Source organism: Mustela nivalis (genome assembly GCF_964662115.1).
Source record: "Mustela nivalis genome assembly, chromosome: 7".
NCBI lineage: Eukaryota > Metazoa > Chordata > Mammalia > Carnivora > Mustelidae > Mustela > Mustela nivalis.
This window is the reverse complement of record NC_139026.1, coordinates 53745089-53765399: the sequence shown is the minus strand read 5'-3', so window position 1 is coordinate 53765399 and position 20311 is coordinate 53745089. Positions and strand designations below refer to the sequence as shown.

The following is a 20311-nucleotide window of genomic DNA, read 5'->3' as shown; positions in this document are numbered from 1 at the left end:
AAACCACTTATTCTATTATGAAATACCTACTTAAAGCTCTAAGGAAATTAGTACCGGATTTTACATTGTCCAACTGCAAATTAGTACTACCACTCATTACACACTCCACCCACTGTGACTGTCCTAGCAATCCTGTCATTACATACACTAAGTCCTTCAGTACAGTCCCACTCAGCCCTGGGCCTGGCACCACGCAGCTGCAGAGATGAATAACCAAGGAGTTACCTGTGCAGAACTTAATCTGGCGAAGAACTCAAAAAGACAGCAAAGGAAACCTAAGAATACTAAAACTTCCATTTCAGTAACTGAGCAGGAAATAATCCATGCAGAAGTAAATCCTCAAAATGCTTCTCAGGGAATTTAAGAGAATGGCAAAAACAACCCCTGCACAGGTAAAACGTTTACGTAAACTCACTTGGGGTGCAGGGTTGTAGAGAATAAGTAGTGAATGATCTCCCATATTTTTCATTTGTAAGGATCAGAGCTTGGCGTTAGTATAGGGTATTGTAATTGGAGTCTGAGGACTCATTTTACTCCACCACTATAATCCGTAGTCTTTGGCTAATAGCTCATGGAGTATTATCTTTACTGAAAATGCAATGGTATATTCTGAGAGATGAGGACAATGGTAGATATGGAGTTGGAGTCCAAGTTTTTATATGCGATTCCCTGTGCATTGTTGGTTTTCTTGTATGTAAATTTCCTAAATGATTATTTCCCTCCATCCTTTTACATTGTTTCCATCTCTGCTCCTAATATTTACTACTATTTCCAGGGAAGCTCATTGCTGGGATCCTGGGAATCACCTCCTTTGTCTTGATGTCAATACTAATAACAATAGTTCTTATTCCCTGTAAGTGTTTGAATGACTCTTTGGGAACTCTTTATTTTAACGATTGTCAGTGTCTCAAAATATCTCATACTATTAAGGGAATAGATCCTTTATTTTAATGCATGTATCTTCTAAATGTGGAATGGTTATTCTATATTTGTCAAAAGTATAAATAATGGAATAATTATAAAGAGTATTACACATATATTCAGTTTCATTACTCAAAGAGATGTTTTATATTGAGAAATATAAGCTAATTATTTTTTTAATTTAAATTCAATTAGCCAACTTATGGTACATCATTAGTTCCAGAGGTAGTGTTTAGTAATTTATCAGTTGTGTATAGCATCCTGTGTTCATCATATCATGTGCTCTCCTTAATGCCCATCACCCAATTCCCCCTTCTGTCCCCACCCACCTCCCCTCCAGCAACCAAGTTCTTAAGATTGGTTAAAATCAATACTGTAAGAGATGGAGATTTGGTTCTTTAGGCTTTTGAAATACTTTCTCCTAAGTCTTCATTGCTTTATTAATATTGCTTGATAAAATAAATTTTATGACAGAATTTTATAATTCTAAACAATACACCAAATTCTCAGTTAAGAAACCCAAATTATTATAGTATATTTATTTTAATATTAAATTTTTATGAGGATTCCTTTAATTTTTTCAACTATTGAAATACTGGAGCAGGACAATTCATCCCTGAAAACAAAGATCCAGAAAGGTGTAAAATGATTTTCAAAGTCCTGATATTATTGTAGTTTCTATTTTATCTCTATCTTTGGGCAATGATGATAGATTTTTGGGGGCCGCAGGGGAAATTAACTACAAAATTGGATAATAAGGTTCAGAAATGATTATAGGACAATATTACTTCTTACGTAATAATATGAAAAAATATCCATTTACAATCCCCATACCCATTGTTCCCAATTACCTCAAACTTCCTCCTTCTATAACAAGAGATGTGTCATTTTACTATTCTGAAATAGTGGTTTTATTCAGTGATCTCAGGACATGTAGAGATTGATATTTTTGTGTTTGCTTTATGTGGGCACATAAATTAGGGAAAAAGCTGACTGTTCTCTGTGAGTGTGTATGAGTATATTTTGTTTTATTTATACCATCCTGTGAGTGTATATAGTTACGTGTATACATATGTGAGTATATAAATTAATTTGAATTTGTCAGTATTCAAAGATCTTTTGGAAAATATCTCATAATTTTTCTTTACCCTATACTGTGGCCATTGTAAAAAAGAGTGGTTTATATATTGCAACAATTGCTATTACATTAGCACTGAAAGAAAACCGTGGAATGAGAGTTTGACAGCCTGTGCTTCTAAGAACTCTACCCTGCTCTCCATAGATGATGAAGAAGAAATGGTAAGATTTCAAATGTTTCCAGATTTTATCCCTTTAATGTACATTCAATATTTTTCAGTCTTGCTTTTTCATAGAAAACCATCTTTCTATAAATGCTGTTTTGCTTGAAATAACTTTCCATTTAATTTCACTATACAACAAGGAAACTAAACATATGATTGTACAAATTGATCACAAAGTAGCTAGAACCACATAATTGCAAATCAGATCATGGGAATAGAAGTTTGGAGCATTTATCAGTCCTGCCAATTTTAATACCATGAAATATCTTCACTTACTTTTGGACTTTATATGAATGGAATCATTCAGTGTACATTTTTATGTATGTCTCCTTTCACTCTCATATATTTGTAATCCTCTGTATTTTCACATTTGTCTATAGTTTGTGAATTTTCACTGCTGTCCAATATGAATATGATATTTTAAATCTATCTTCAGCAATTCATTCCTTTTTAGTGTGTGGGTACTATGAATTATTGTTTTGTGAAAAGACTTTCCTATATTTTTCATGTATTATGTTTATAATGATATATATTTAAATAAATACATATTTATATATAATACATAACTGCATAGTATATAATATATTATACTTAGGCATATTGTATTTATCATAAAAGAATAATGATGCAGAAATATAACATTATAATTACACATAATTATAATACATTTTCTTCTAAGCATTGTAATGAAATTACACAGACATAGATGTGTGTGTTTGTCAATTTATTACATTATTCCAACATTTTTCTATATTATTGTGTAAATACACATTTAATCAAATAGTCCTCTTATCTAAAACTCAGTTGTCTCAGAAAAATTAAAATAAGTTCTGATGGTTATATAACAGTATCATTTTTCTGGGGTATTAATTATTTGACTATTCTCTTCTGTGAGAGCGAGTAGTGCTCAAGTGTGTCTCTTGCTCTTTTCTCCTAGACAGTATCTACTTTTCCCTTTTTAATAGTCTCTGTCATACTTTAGATATGAAGTATCTAAATTATAGATATTAATATTATTAGCATTAATATTTTAGTAATTTAAAGCCTTTCCCCCAACCCAAATTGATTACTTTAGATATGAACTCTTTTTGGAATTCTTAAAATACAAATAGATTTTTGACTCTGTGACTCACATTTTTACTCTCAAATTGGGAGTCTTTTAATGACCAAAATTTATTAATGCTACTGTAGTCCAATTTATTACTTTGGGTATTGGTGATTATTTTAGACCAATTTCAGAAATTAGTCAAAGTTCATGAGTGTAGCTTCCTATATTGCTTTCTAGGATTTACTTTTTAAAAAATTTCTTTATTTTTTAACTTTTACTTAGAGTTTATGGTTCAGTAGAAATTTGTTTTTTGTGATGTTATATTTGTGATACTGTGAGATAGAAGTGAAGGTTATACTTTCCTGTATCATTGTTTAATTGATTGAGTATAATTCATAGCAAAGTAGATCTTTTCTTCACAAACTATTTGTATATATATAGATATATAGGTAAATACATAAGTTCTAATCTGCCTTATAAATGTAATAATTATTATATATTTATATAACTATATAGATTATTATATATACATCAATCACATTCTATACAATCTATAATAACCCACAGCACATTCAGTAAAATGTGAATGTTACCTTCCTCTATGTCCCTTTAATGTGTCCCATTTATACTATAATAGTCTTAAAAATTTCTCTACTTAAACTGAGAATCACATGGGTATTCTAATTTTGTTTCAACTGATAATTTTGCTTTAAATATCAATTTAGAAAACACAAAAGGTGAAATTTTAATCTCATCATTTATAAATGATAAATAGATAAATGACAAATATAAAAGATCACTTATAAATGATAAATCTCATTTATCATTTAGACCTAATGATAGTTTTAGTCTTTTTTTTTTTTTTTACGATTTTATTCATTTGATAGAGAGTGCAAGCAGGGGTAGTGGCAAGCAAAGGGAGAGGAAGAAGCAGGCTCCCCGGAGAGCAGGGGGCCTGATGTGGGCCTCAATCCCAGGACACCAGAATCATGACCTGAGCTGAAGGCAGACAGACACTTAACTAACTGAGCCACCCAGGCACCCCAGTTTTATTCTTTCTTTTGTTATCTCTTTTGTCCTGATGATCCAAGATTCCTTCTTTTATCATAATTTCTGTTTAGATAATTCCTTTTAGCAATTCTTTTAGAGTGGGTCTGATGGTGACACATTTTCTTGGTTTACTTTATTGAAGAATGTCTTGATTTCCCCTGCATTCCTGAGTGATATTTTTGTTGGATTGTCAATGGTTTTTGATTGGAATGATGTATTTGGCATCTAAATTTTTTTGTCTTTCTAGCATTTTTTTTATTATTATTATGCTCAGTTAGCCAACATATGGTACATCATTCATTTTTGATATAGTGTTCAGGGATTCATTAGTTGCATATAACACCCAGTATTCATGTTCCATTACTTAGACAGTAGAGAAAAAAAGTTTTGGGAGTTTTGTCTGTACCCATTGGTGTCTGTGGTTTGCTCACCAGTCTGGAACATGGGAGCGAAAGAGAAATTCCAGGGCTCTTACTGCCATGTCATTTCTTAGGTTTGGAGTTTTGTCAGCTTTCTCACCACCTGTCTGAATGTTCTTATGTTGTATATAAATATCCAGTGGTTTTAGCTCTATTTAGTGGGAAGAATAGGAATAAGTATATTCTGTCTTTCTAAAGAGGAAGTCTTGTATGTAGTGGTTTTATTTGAATTTTCCTATAAGTAATAGTGTTAAGCATAATTTAAAAAATTACATTGAGCATCTTTTCCTTCACTCATTTGGTTTTATAGTTTACAGTTTGGTTTTGTCGGCTTTGGCCAGCAAACCCTGAGGCAGCAAGTGAAAAGATTTCTCCAGAGTAAGGAGTAGGAGAAAGAAGAGGGTCAGGGGACCAGATGCTGTAGTGGCCACACTCTGTCTTCATTTTTATTATGCATGCTATTGTTAACATCAAAGAATCAAGAATAGAAATGAATGTGAAGTCTCAGTAACTAGGGCAGTGACTACTTGGCATCGTGTTATTAGAACTATTTGCACTGTGACGTGCAGGCAGAGTAGGTGACCACTAAGGATTTATGCCTAACTTAAGTGAAACATTTGCCCCCTGGGAGATTGCTTTGAGCCATAACTAGGATCTTGCTATTTTCAGCCCAGAAGCTTCAAAGGAGGCTCAGTTTTTGTGTCATTCCTTCTTTGCTGTTCAACTAGTCTCTCTCAAGGAGAATTGTTTGTTATATATTCACTAGCCAGGTATTGTGAATTCCCACATGTTTATGATCAATTTGGAGCATTTTTGTATTGTAGTGTAGGGTATGTAATTATTAATATTATTTGATACTCAGTTATTACACAATGTTTGTTGGAAGACTCCACTGAATGACTTTACATCACTATTGAAATTTATTCACTATATGCATGTTCTCTTCTAGGATTTTGATGGTTTCCTGTTTCACGTTTAGTTCTTTTATCTATTTTGAATTTATTTTGTGTATGGTGGAAGAAAATGGTCCAGTTTCATTCTTTTGCACATTGCTATTCAGTTTTCCCAACACCATTTGTTGAAGAGACTGTCTCTCCCCGACCCCACTGGATATTCTTTCTTGCTGTGGAAGAGTAGTTAACCATATGATTAAATGTAGGCCCACTTCTAGGTTTTCTATTCTGCTCCATTGATCTGTGTCTGTTTTGGGCTAGTAACATACTTTCCTAATCACAACTGCTTTGTCTTAAAGTCTAGAATTGTGCTGCCTCCAGCTTTGATTTTTTTTTTTTCTTCAAGATTGCTTTGGCTATTCAGGGTCTTTTGTAGTTCCGTACAAATTTTAAGATGATTTGTTCCAGTTCTGTGAAAAATATTCTTGTTATTTTGATAGGGACTGCATTGAATGTGTAGATTGCTTTGTGTAGTTTAGACATTTTAACAATACTTGTTCTTGCAATCCATGATTTCCATTTCTTTTTTTTTTTAAGAATTTATTTATTTATTTATTTATTTATTTTTTTATAGAATATGAGTGGTGCAGTGGGAGCAGAAGGAGAGGGAGAGAGAGAATCTCAAGTAGACTCTGTGCTGAGTGTGGAGCCTGATGTGGGGATTGCTCTTATGACCCTGAGATCATGACCTGAGCCAAAATTAAGAGTCAGCGGCTTAACTAACTGAGTCACCCAGGAGCACCTGTTTTTCCATTTGTTTCATCTTCAAGCTCTTTCATCAGCATTTTATAGTTTTCAAACTGCAGGTCTTTTACCTCTTTGGTTAGGCTTATTCCTAGGTATCTTAAGGGTTTTGGTATAATTGTAATTAGGACTGATTGCTTGATTTCTCCTTCTGCTGCTTCATTATTTTGGTGTGTAGAAATGCAACAGATTTCTGTTCATTGATTTTGCATCTCGTGACTCTACTGTAAATTTATCAGTTCTAGCATTTTTTTTGGTGGAGTCTTTTGGGTTTTCTCTATAGAGTATCATGTCATCTACAAATCGTGAAACTTTGGATTCTTCCTTGCCAATTGGGTGCCTTTTATTTCTTTTTGATGTCTGATTGCTGCAACTAGGGCTTTCAGTACTATTTTGAATAACAGTGTGAGTGGACATCCGTATCTTATTCCTGACCATGGAGGAAATGCTCTCAGTTTTTTCCCCACTGAAGATGATATTAGCTGTGGGTTTTTTGTATATGACCTTTATGATGTTGAATCATGTTCCTTCTATCCAGACTTTGTTGAGGGTGGTTTTTATTATTATTATGAATGAAATGTTTTACTTTGTCAAAGCTTTCTCTGCATCTGTTGAGAGGGTCATATGGTTCTTATCCTTTTTTTTAAATTAATGTGGTTTATCAAGTTGATTGATTTGCAATATTGAACCAGCCTTGCAGCCCAGGAATAAATCCTACTTGACTATGGTGAGTCATTCTTTTAATGTACTGTTGGACTGGATAGGCTAGAATTTTGTTGAGAATTTTTATATCCATGTTCATCAAGGATATTGGTTTGTAGTGCTTTTCTTCAGTGGAGCCCTTATCTGGTTTTGGAATCAGGGTAATGCTGGCCTTATAGAATGAGTTTGGATGTTTTCCTTCCATTTCCATCTTTGTGTGTATTTTGAGAATAATAGGTATCAACTCTTCTTTAAATGTTTGGTGGAATTCCCTGGGAAGCCATCTGGCTCTGGACTTTTGTTTGTTAGGAGATTTTTTGACTATTGATTCAAAATCTTTGCTGGTTATCATTCTGTTTAGGTTTTCAATTTTTTTTTCCTGCTTTAGTTTTGGTAGTTTGTATGTTTCTAGGCATTTATACCTTTCTTCCAGATTGTCCAATTTGTGGTCATACAATTTCTCATAATATTTTCTTACAACTGTTTGTATTTTTGTTATAGTTGTTGTGATCTCTCCTTCTCATTTGTGATTTTATTTATTGGGGTCTTTTCGCTTATCTTTTTGACAAGCCTGGTTAGCAATTTATCAATTTTAGTTTTTTTTTTTTTCTTCAGAGAACCAGCTCCTGGGTTTCTTTTCTTTTCTTTTAAAGATTTTATTTATTTATTTGACAGACAGAGATCACAAGTAGGCAGAGAGGCAGGCAGAGAGAGAGAGGAAGGGAATTCAGGCTCCCTGCCGAGCAGAGAGCCCGATGCAGGGCTCCATCCCAGGACCCTGAGACCATGACCTGAGCCCAAGGCAGAGGCTTAACCCACTGAGCCACCCAGGTGCCCCAGCTCCTGGGTTTCAATGATCTGTTCTACTGCTTCTTCTGTCCTTGTAGTTATTACATCCAGTTGATTTTAACTTTTTAGTTATTGCATTTTTCATTTTTGTCCTTTTTTTTTTTTTTTTTAAGTTCTTGTGTCTCTGTGGCAGGTGTTTTTTGGTGACATCTTTCATGGTTTTCTCAAGCCCAGCAAGTATCCTTATGATTGTTCCTTTAAATTCTACATCAGAATTTGTTTATATATTTTTCGGTTAGACCTCAGCCATGATCTTTTCTTCTTTTTGGGGGGTTGAATTTCTCTGTCTTGGCATTTTGTTTAGGTTTCTGTCTTTTTTTCTGTATTAGAAAATCCTGTTGTGTCCTGCTCCTGACAGCAATGGTTTTATGAAGAAGAGGCCATATAATGTTCAGAGCCTGGCACCCTCAGGACACAAACTACTTGCACTCTGCTCCTTGTTTAGGTTGCTCTATCCCTCCCGCCAGTCATCGGCAGAGTTTCTCCTTGCCTGCAGTGTTTCAGCCTTGCCCAGAGTGTGGCAAGTATTAATGAAGTGTGCATTCATCTGCTTGTTAAATGGGACCTGATGCTTTTTCCAGTAGAACTGAAGGTTTGCAGAACTCAGTAGTCAATAGACATGATGCATGTGTGGATTTGTGCTGATTTTATGGGGTAGAGACCCACTGCTTTGGTCCGTAGGCAAACTTGTCCAAGAAAAGCAGCACCAGCAAGGCACAGCAAGGAGGGATACTTTGCATATGCATGTTAGGTAGTCAGTGTTGTCGCTGTACTATTTACTGAGGTTGGTTTATGCTGAAGGGATAAGGAAGGAAAAGGTGCTAGGTAACTCCTTCATCTTCATGCTTGCTGCTCCCAAAGAAGCCCTCCTGCAATAGTGAACAATTTCCCCTTGTGCATTTCAGGCATTTTTCAGATTGTCTATCTCTGGGTTGCTTGCCTGCCTGGAGTAGCATGGTGCACTTTGGGATCTATCCAAGCCAGACTTTCTGACCTTTAAAACTCCCCAATTTTAGGGACCTAGTTCAGCAGAGACCTGGCTGCTCTTCTGGGGACATTCTTTCCATACTGGGACTGATGCAGGTTTGACCCGTAAGGGCAGTCATGTCTGAATGCAGGGACATGGGATTTGGAGCAGAGCAGGCTAAATGGCCAGTGTCCCTGTTAGCTGTCCTTAGCAGGTGTCTTGGTGCCTCTGCTGAGGTATGGGGTGAAAGAAATGGATCCTGTAATCTCTTTTGTCCCCAGAGATACAATGACACCTCTCACGGATATGCTCCAAGAAGTAGGAACAGTTTCTCCCTATGAAACTTAGGAGATGCTCAGATCATGCCATCTGTCCAGGGTTACTTGCCTGCCTTTTCTCCAGGAGTAGGGCACCCCCCTCTGGTCTTTATCCCAGACAAGACCACTAGCCCTTAAACAGCAGTCTTTGAGCCCCACTGATGGCAAAAACTTGTGAAAATCAACCCTTATTATCTTCCCAGCCAATAGCTTTGGGGAAGTGTTCTCCTTGTGCCATGCCCTGTGCTCTCCTCTTTTTGTTACGTCTCTCCATGACGAGGGCTCCCAGCCCTCTATAGCACCAAAGATCCATTTTCCCCCCAAGCCGATACAATATGATGTATCATATTCACTCCTTCTAGGTGTGAAGCTTATTCTATCAGTAATCAGGTCAATTTCTTGGGTATTCATAATGATTTGATATTTATCGAGCTGTGTTCAAGGGATGAAGCAAGCCCAGGGTCCTCCTATGTTACTCCTCTTACTACCTTAGTTACCCACCCCTCAAGAAGTCATATCATTTTATCTTCTTTACCCTGCTAAGATGATGGATTAATTTTATGGGATTTCAAATGTACAATTATACTTCTTGGAGCATATCCGTGAGAGGTGTCATTGTATCTCTGGGGACAAAAGAGATTACAGGATCCATTTCTTTCACCCCATCCCTCAGCAGAGGCACCGAGACACCTGCTAAGGACAGCTAACAGGGACACTGGCCATTGATTCAATAAATTTACTTATGTCATAGTCCATTATTTTTATAGAATGTTGGAATTTATTTATAATTGACACAGACATAGACACATAGTTTCCTTTTTTAAACATATTTTATCAACCTCTTTTTTTTTTCCTACCCGGCAAAAAATTTTTATTTTTACATTGGCATTATATGTTTCTTTATACATTAACATCTAAATACTCAATAACAGTGCAGAAAGTTTTTTGAATTGCAGATATATTCCTGTTAGAAGATATAAGACATTTCTGATATTTCTATTTCTTTTTGTTTGGGTCTTCACTAGTTGTATCTGGTAGGTTTTTTTTTTCTGTTATGTATATTTTTAAATGCATTTGCATATTTTCATAATATCCTCTTATAGTAATTTTATGAAGTATAAGATGAAAGCACATGCTATTAATGCCAACAGATGGCTGAATGTTCAAGTATCACCACTGCACAGAACGAAAAAAATGAATTGCAAAATGTCCCTTTCATGTTTTTTTCTGCACTAAAGGCACTTTATATACATCGAATCTTATAGTATGTATACTTTATTTTTGGATTTTTCAGAGGAAGCTAAATTCATGTGATTCATCCATATAGTTGCATGAAGTTGTAAATTGCTCATAGCTCCTTGCTGTTCCATTATCTGATTCTACTACAATGTAGAATCCAATCTACTCCAATGATGATACCATTGGATCATTGGTTATTGTTCCATTTGAGGCTGAGTTATTCTACTATACATATTTCAGCAACAACTTTCAACTAAATACATGTTTATCATTTCTTCCTTGTATAATCTCATTTCTTTCTTCTATAACTATCATTTCTACCTGTATAACTGAAGTAAGGTACTCAGATCATTCATTTCTTAAGACTCTATTGCGTATAAGTGACAAAGCTATGAATTATCTCTAAACAGTACCTTAGTTCCACCCTAATTTTTTGGGTATATTCTCAGTTTAATATCATCCAATACAAGGTAATTTATATCATCCAGTACAAGGTATTTTCAACAGTTTCATCTTCAAATTGTAAACTTTTCAGAAGTATATCACTTTCCAAATGTTTTAAAATTTTCCATATTTCTTTCTGTTGTTGATTTCTCATTTATACTTTGTCTTCAGAGAATGTTCTTTGAATTATTTCACTAGTTTAATTTTTTAAAAATATTTATTTATTTATTTCAGAAGGTAGGGTGGGGCAGAGGGAGAGGAAGAGAAAGCCTTAAGCAGACTCTGCACTGGGTGCAGATTCTATGCAGGGTTGATTCTCACAACCCTGAGATCACAACCTGAGCAAAAACCAAGAGGCAGATGCTCAACCGACCTCGCCACCCAGGTGCCCCTCACTTACTTAAATTTTTGATGACATTTTTGACCCAGATGAATACTTTCTACATGTGTCAGTTATGTCAAGTGGATTCCTACTGTTTTTGCTGTCTCCCATAGTCCTCCTGATTTTGTGACTAACATTTAACATTTATCAAGGGAAGGGATTTTAAAGATTTTTATTTATTTATTTGACAGATCACAGGTAGTCAGGGAGGCAGGCAGAGAGAGAGAGAGGGCAGCAGGCTCCCTGCTAAGCAGAAAGCCCGTTGCAGGGCTCAATTACCTGGGATCATGATTTGAGCTGAAGGCAGAGGCCCTAATCCTCTGAGCCACCCAGGTGCTCCAAGGGAAGAGATTTTAAATCTCCAACTATACTCATTGAATTGTTTATTTATCCTTCTAATTCTGTCAATTTCTACTTCATGCTTTTGAAGGTTCTTTTGTTAGGTGAATAATGTATATTTATAATAGTTCTTTTTATCCTTTAACATTTTGAATTAAAAAAATATTCTGATAATACTTCTTGCTTTAACAGCTACTTTGTCTGATATTAGAATAGCCATTTCTTCTCACTTATGGTTATTGTTTTAAGTTTTCCCATCATTTTAATTTCACCTATTTGTGCCTTTAAATCTAAAGCATGTCTACTGGGCGTGTGGGTGGTTCAGTGGGTTAAAGCCTCTGCCTTTGGCTCAGATCATGATCCCAGGGTCCTGGGATCGAACCCCACATTGGGCTCTCTGCTCATCGGGGATCTTGCTTCCTCCTCTCTCTCTGCCTGCCTCTCTGCCTACTTGTGATCTCTCTCTGTCAAATAAATAAATAAAAATCTTAAAAAAAGTGGGTCTACTGGAGATAGCATATAGATGGATCTTATTTTTTAAATTCAGCGTGACAATTTCTAATTGCAATATTTATTTCATTCATATTAATGTAGTTATCTGTACACTTGAATTTAGGTCTATTATTCTGCTCTGTATTCTGTGCATATGTCTTATTTTCTTCTTCCACCTTAATTGACATCTTTTGTATTAAACACATTATTTTAGTGTTTCATTTTAATGCCTCTGTTGATGTCTTAGCTATATTTTTAAATTATTTTCTTAGTCATTCCTGTAAGTATAGTAAATATATCTTCTGTTTGCTTTTATTGATATGTAATTTACACATAACGTTGCATGTATATATTGCAATATGATTACTATGGTAATATTAACGAACACCTTTCTCATGTCACATATTTATCATTTATGTTTTGTGTTGAAAACAGTTAAGATTTATTCTCTTCATGGCTTTGAAGTTTATAATACAGTAATGCTGACTATAATCACTATGTTGTACATAAGCTCAGCAGAACTCACTCATCTTCAAGTTGTGACTGTACACTTAAACAACATCTTCCCAGTTTCCCCACGTGTTAGGCCCAGGTAAACAACACTTGACTGTGTTTTTATCAGTTCAATTTTTTTAGATTCCACATTTAAGTAAGATCACACAGTATTTGTGTATTTCTGTCTGACTTATGTCACTTAATACAATGCCTTCAGGGTCCATCCATTTGTCAGAAATGGCAAGATTTCCTTTTATCTCATGGCTGAGTAAGAGTCGTATATATGTGAGATATATATGTTAATCATACCTTCTTAACCCTTTGTCTGTTGGCAGACCTTAAGTTGTTTCATTTTTTGACTATTGTAAGTAATGTAATGAGCATGGCTGTGCAGATATTTACTTCCGCTACTGACTTCAGTTCCTCTTAATATACACCCAAGAGTGAGATTACTGGATTATACGATAATTCTATTTTTTAAATTTATTTTTATTTATTTTCAGCATAACAGTATTCATTATTTTTGCACCACACCCAGTACTCCATGCAATTGGTGCCCTTTATAATACCCACCACCTGGTCCCCCCCACCTCCCACCCCCCGCCCCTTCAAACCCCTCAGATTGTTTTTCAGAGTCCATAGTCTCTCATGGTTCACCTCCCCTTCCAATTTCCTCCAACTCCCTTCTCCTATCTAACTCCCCATGTCCTCCATGCTATTTGTTATGCTCCACAAATAAGTGAAACCATGTGATAATGACTCTCTCTGCTTGACTTATTTCACTCAGCATTGATAATTCTATTTTTAATATTCTTTGAAAATTAAATGAATTTCCATTGTGGTTGCACCAATGTACATTCCTACCAAAAGTCTTCCTTTTCCTCACATTCTACCAATATTAGTTATCTTTTCTCTTTTTGATAAAAGCCATTCTAACAGATGTGAGGTGATTATCTCATTGCTTTATACTCACTGATTTGCATTTCCCTGATGAATTGTGTGGTTGAGCACCTCTTCATATACCTATTGGCCATTTGTATATCTTCAGAAAAATGTCTACTGAGGTCCTTTGCCCATGTTTAAAATTGGATTATTTTATTTTTTATTATAGTGTTGTATGAGTTCTTTATGTATTTTGGAGCTTAGCCCCTTATCAGATAAATGGTTTGCAATTACATTCTCCTAGTCTATATGTTGTCTTTTCTTTCTTTTTTTTTTTTGACTGTTTCTTTTACTGTGCAGAAACTATTTAATGTAATGTCATATTTTTTGTTTGTGTTTTTTTGTTTTGTTTACATTTTTATTTTATGCTTATGTTTTTGGTGATTTATCCTAGACATCATTGTCTAAACCATTGTCAATGATCTTTTTCCTTTTGCCTATACCAATTATTTTACACTTTCACATATTTTTATGTTATTAATTTGTGTGGGTTTTTGTTGTTGTTGCTGTTTTTGCTTGAAGAAATCCCTTTAGCATTTCTAGTGCTTTCTAGGCTATATCTAGTGCTTATAAATTCCTTAGATGCACAGTTTTAACAGACACCAGTGGAGTCATGCTGCTGCAATCCTGTGATTGACACCCAAGACCAGAGTTGAAATTGATCCACCATCCCCTGAGATGGTGGGAGAGTCTTTATCTCTCTTTTATTTCTGAATGATAGCTTTGGGGAGTAAGACATTTTTGGTTGACAGTTATTCCTTTGATCACTTTGAAAATATCATACCAACTTCTTGGGAAGTGGAAGAGTTAGAAGTTCCTAAGCTCAACTCATCTCATGGGTAAAACTAGTTAACACTCACGTCAGTGTAAATAACCTAGACAATGACCCAAAGACTTGCATAACAGACTGTCCACAGATGAGTTTAGAGAAGAGGCTACATCCAAGAAGGTAGGAAGTCCAAAGATGTAGGCAGGACCTAAGCAGACCTGCAGACTGTTCATGGGAAGAAGCACTGCCGTAGGTATGGAGAGAGAAGAAACAAACCCTCATACAGAGCACCCCAGGTATGGGGAACCCACTCAGGGAAAAAGAATCCCATAACATTGGCTTCAAAAACCAGAAGGGTCTTATTTTTGTGGGGATTAAGAAATGGAACTTTAAAATGAATAATCCTATCTCTAAGAGAGCCTGGGGGCTATAGAAAACTCAGTCTCTACCCCTAGAGACAGCACAACAAACAACATGACTGAGATATACCGTAGAAGCATCAGATTAAAAAAAAACACCTAGGGTATACAAGAAGTTTTATTTACTAATTTCAGAGCATGTGGGGAAGGGCAGGTATCTTCAAAGGGACAAAGGAGATGGTCAGCAGCATTTCCCTGCCCTGATTCTTGGCATAGAGACAAGGAACCAGTGCTGCACCAATGTTCTCCACCTAGCTTGCTAACCCTATACATCACCCTGTATTCCCAACAGTCATGACTCCTCCAGCCAGGTCCCTGTTCCAGGTCTCTTTCCACCTGAGCAAAACTTGTTGACACTGTGTGTTCTGCCCTATGTTCTCCTGGGAACCTACTACCTCCAACATATCCTTGTCCAGAGCTCAGGCAAAGATGTACCACAAGCCTGGGAGTATCCTAGAAGCCCCAACAGGGGCCAGTACCACTCTAAAGGATTTCTGCCCTGGGGAAGAGGAGAAGATAGCCACATACAGTAGTCCAACTGCAGCCCCAGCAGAGAGTTGGGGTAGATACATGTTCTGACTGCTGGCCCTAAACATTAATGAAAGCTTCTATGGGAGAATAGAAAAGCTTCTCTAGGAGAACACAGGGAGAATGCCCTGCTATTTGTATGATACTGCATCATTGGAAATGTCTGGTCTGACTCAACTCAAGTCTAAAGAGGCCCCAAATGGGACCAAACCCATTCCCCAACAGACAATGACCACTGCAGATGACAGGACTCAAGGTAAAAGTTGATCAGCCACAACAGCTTGGTTCATACAACACACACAGGAGACACCCTTGAAATGCCCGGATCCACTGAACAAGGGACATTATATAGCAAGGCACTACAGGAACTCTTCATAAAGATGTTATTTTCAAGAGCAGGAGATATAGCTGACTTTCCTAACACACAGAAACAGACACAGAGTTAGACAGAATATCAGCAAGGAAACAGTGGCTTTGAAAGACACACTGGAATAGATGGTTTTAATAGATATACTCAGAACTTTCCATCCTATTAGAACAGAACACATTCTTTCCAAGTGCACATGGAACGTTATCCAGAATAGGTTAGAAAACAACTCTCAATGCATTAAAAAAGATTGAAGTCATACCAGGGATCATTTTCTGATCACAATACCCTGAAACTAGAAATGAATCACAAGAAAAAATCTGGAATGAACACAAATACATGAAAGTTTAAATTCATGCTACTAAACAATGAATGGGTTAACTGAGAAATCAAGGGGACATTTAAAAAAATACACAGAGACAGGAGGGAGTCAAGATGGCAGAGAAGTAGCAGGCTGAGACTTCTTCAGCTAGTAGGAGATCAGCTAGATAGCTTATCTAAAGATTGCAAACACCTGAAAATCCATTGGCAGAACGAAGAGAAGAAGAACAGCAATTCTGGAAACAGAAAAACAACCACTTTCTGAAAGATAGGACCGGCGAAGTGAATCCAAAGCGACGGAAAGATAGACCCTGGGGGGAGGGGCCGGCTCCCGGCAAGCGGCGGAGCAACCGCGCACAAAATCAGGACTTTTAAAAGTCTGTTCCGCTGAGGGACATCGCTCCAGAGGCTACCCGGAGCAAAGCACACACAGGGTCAGCGTGGCCTCAGGCCCCACAGGGTCACGGAAGGATCGGGGGTGTCTGAATGTCGCAGAGCTTGCGGGTATTGGAACGGGAAAGCCGGCTACAGAGACAGAGCCGACAGTAAGCTCGCAGCTCGGTGTTACCTTGAACCGGTCGCAGGCTCGGTGAGCTCGGAGCGCGGCCGGAGGTCAGGCAGACGGGAGTAACTGGGCGCTGTTCTCTGAGGGCGCACTGAGGAGTGGGGGCCCTGGGCTCTCGGCTCCTCCAGGCCGGAGACCAGGAGACCGCCATTTGTATTCCCGTCCTCCGGAACTCTACGGAAAGCGCTCAGGCAACAAAAGCTTCTGAAATCAAACCCGAGCGGATTACTCACCCCGGCCCAGGAGATCAACAAGATTTCCAGCCGAGACCAAGTTCACCTACCAAGGAGTGCGGTTTCAATACCAAGGAGAGCAGCAGAATTCCAGAGGAGGAGAAAGCCAAGCACGGAACTCATGGCTTTTTCCCTGTGATTTTTTTTAGTCTTGCAGTTAATTTAATTTTTTTTCTTTTTCATTTTTTGTTTTTTTTTTCTCGCCTTCAGGTAAAAATTTTTTTTTAACTGTTACCTTTTTCTTTTTTAACAATTTTTTACTAGTTTATCTAATATATATATTTTTTCTTTTTTATATTTTTCTTAGGTGTTTTCTTTTTTTTAATTCTTTTCTTTTCTTTTCTTTTTCTTTTTTCTTTCTTTCTTCCTTTTTGAACCTCTTTTTATCCCCTTTCTCCCACCTCACGATTTGGGATCTCTTCTAATTTGGTTAAAGCATATTTTCCTGGGGTTGTTGCCACCCTTTTAGTATTTTACTTGCCCCTTCATATACTCTTATCTGGACAAAATGACAAGACGGAAAAATTCAACACAAAAAAAAGAACAAGAGGCAGTACCGAAGGCTAGGGACCTAATCACTACAGACATTGGTAATATGTCAGATCTAGAGTTCAGAATGACAATTCTCAAGGTTCTAGCCGGGCTCGAAAAAGGCATGGAAGATATTAGAGAAACCCTCTGGGAGATATAAAAGCCCTTACTGGAGAAATAAAAGAACTAAAATCTAACCAAGTTGAAATCAAAAAAGCTATTAATGAGGTGCAATCCAAAATGGAGGCTCTCACTGCTAGGATCAATGAGGCAGAAGAAAGAATTAGTGATATAGAAGACCAAATGACAGAGAATAAAGAAGCTGAGCAAAAGAGGGACAAACAGCTACTGGACCACGAGGGGAGAATTCGAGAGATAAGTGACACCATAAGACGAAACAATATTAGAATAATTGGGATTCCAGAAGAAGAAGAAAGAGAGAGGGGAGCAGAAGGTATACTCGAGAGAATTATTGGGGAGAATTTCCCCAATATGGCAAAGGGAACGAGCATCAAAATTCAGGAGGTTCATCGAATGCCCCTCAAAATCAATAAAATAGGCCCACACCCTGTCACCTAATAGTAAAATTTACAAGTCTCAGTGACAAAGAGAAAATCTTTGTCAGGAAAAGAAGTCTGTAACATACAATGGTAAAAATATTAGATTGGCAGCTGACTTATCCACAGAGACCTGGCAGGCCAGAAAGAGCTGGCATGATATTTTCAGAGCACTAAACGAGAAAAACATGCAGCCAAGAATACTATATCCAGCTAGGCTATTATTGAAAATAAAAGGAGAGATTAAAAGCTTCCAGGACAAACAAAACCTGAAAGAATTTCCAAACACCAAACCAGCTCTACAGGAAATATTGAAAGGGGTCCTCTAAGCAAAGAGAGAGCCTACAAGTGGTAGATCAGAAGGAACAGAGACCATATACAGTAACAGTCACCTTACAGGCAATACAATGGCACTAAATTCATATCTCTCAATTGTTACCCTGGATGTTAATGGACTAACAGTAACAGTCACCTTACAGGCAATACAATGGCACTAAATTCATATCTCTCAATTGTTACCCTGGATGTTAATGGACTAAATGCCCCTGTCAAAAGACACAGGGTATCAGAATGGATACAAAAACAAAACCCATCTATATGTTGCCTCCAAGAAACTCATTTTAAGCCCGAAGACACCTCCAGATTTAAAGTGAGGGGGTGGAAAAGAATTTACCATGCTAATGGACATCAGAAGAAAGCAGGAGTGGCAATCCTTATATCAGATCAATTAGATTTTAAGCCAAAGACTATAATAAGAGATGAGGAAGGACACTATATCATACTCAAAGGGTGTGTCCAACAAGAAGATTTAACAATTTTAAATATCTATGCCCCCAACGTGGGAGCAGCCAACTATATAAACCAATTAATAACAAAATCAAAGAAACACATCAACAATAATACAATAATAGTAGGGGACCTTAACACTCCCCTCACTGAAATGGACAGATCATCCAAGCAAAAGATCATCAAGGAAATAAAGGCCTTAAACGACACACTGGACCAGATGGACATCACAGATATATTCAGAACATTTCATCCCAAAGCAACAGAATACACATTCTTCTCTAGTGCACATGGAACATTCTCCAGAATAGATCACATCTTCGGTCCTAAATCAGGACTCAACCGGTATCAAAAGATTGGGATCATTCCCTGCATATTTTCAGACCACAATGCTCTAAAGCTAGAACTCAACCACAAAAGGAAGTTTGAAAAGAACCCAAATACATGGAGACTAAACAGCATCCTTCTAAAGAATGAATGGGTCAACCAAAAATTAAAGAAGAATTGAAAAAAATCATGGAAACAAATGATAATGAAAATACAATGGTACAAAATCTGTGGGACACAACAAAGCAGTCCTGAGAGGAAAATATATAGTGGTACAAGCCTTTCTCAAGAAACAAGAAAGGTCTCAGATACACAACCTAACCCTACACCTAAAGGAGCTGGAGAAAGAACAAGAAAGAAACCGTAAGCCCCACAGGAGAAGAGAAATCATAAAGATCAGAGCAGAAATCAATGAAATAGAAACCAAAAAAACAATAGAATAAATCAATGAAACTAGGAGCTGGTTCTTTGAAAGAATTAATAAAATTGATAAACCCTTGGCCCGATTTATCAAAAAGAAAAGAGAAAGGACCCAAATAAATAAAATCATGAATGAAAGAGGAGAGATCACAACTGACACCAAAGAAATACAAACTATTATAAGAACATACTATGAGCAACTCTATGCCAATAAATTTGACAATCTGGAAGAAATGGATGCATTCCTAGAAACATATAAACTACCACAACTGAACCAGGAAGAAATAGAAAGCCTGAACAGACCCATAACCAGTAAGGAGATTGAAACAGTCATTAAAAATCTCCAAACAAACAAAAGCCCAGGGCCAGACGGCTTCCCAGGGGAATTCTACCAAACATTTAAAGAAGAACTAATTCCTATTCCCCTGAAACTGTTCCAAAAAATAGAAATGGAAGGAAAACTTCCAAACTCATTTTATGAGGCAAGCATCACCTTGGTCCCAAAACCAGACAAGGATCCCATCAAAAAAGAGAGCTGTACACCAATATCCTTGATGAACACAGATGCGAAAATTCTCACCAAAATACTAGCCAATAGGATTCAACAGGACATTAAAAAGATTATTCACCATGACCAAGTGGGATTTATTCCAGGGCTGGAAGGTTGGTTCAACATCCGCAAATCAGTCAATGTGATACAACACATCAATAAAAGAAAGAACAAGAACCATATGATACTCTCAATAGATGCTGAAAAAGCATTTGACAAAGTACAGCATCCCTTCCTGATCAAAACACTTTAATGTGTAGGGATAGAGGGCACATACCTCAATATCATCAAAGCCATCTATGAAAAGCCCACTACAAATATCATTCTCAATGGA

At 36.8% G+C, this 20311-nt stretch overlaps 1 pseudogene across 1 annotated transcript in view; it reads left to right on the top strand.

Moving 5' to 3' along the window:
• Positions 1–205: 205 nt before the first annotated feature.
• LOC309870232 (NKG2-A/NKG2-B type II integral membrane protein pseudogene) overlaps positions 206–20311 on the top strand; it is a 70979-nt pseudogene continuing 50873 nt past the window's right edge. Inside the window, exon 1 of the transcript in view lies at positions 206–350. The product of the transcript in view is annotated as an NKG2-A/NKG2-B type II integral membrane protein pseudogene (transcript). The remainder of the gene's footprint in view (positions 351–20311) is intronic.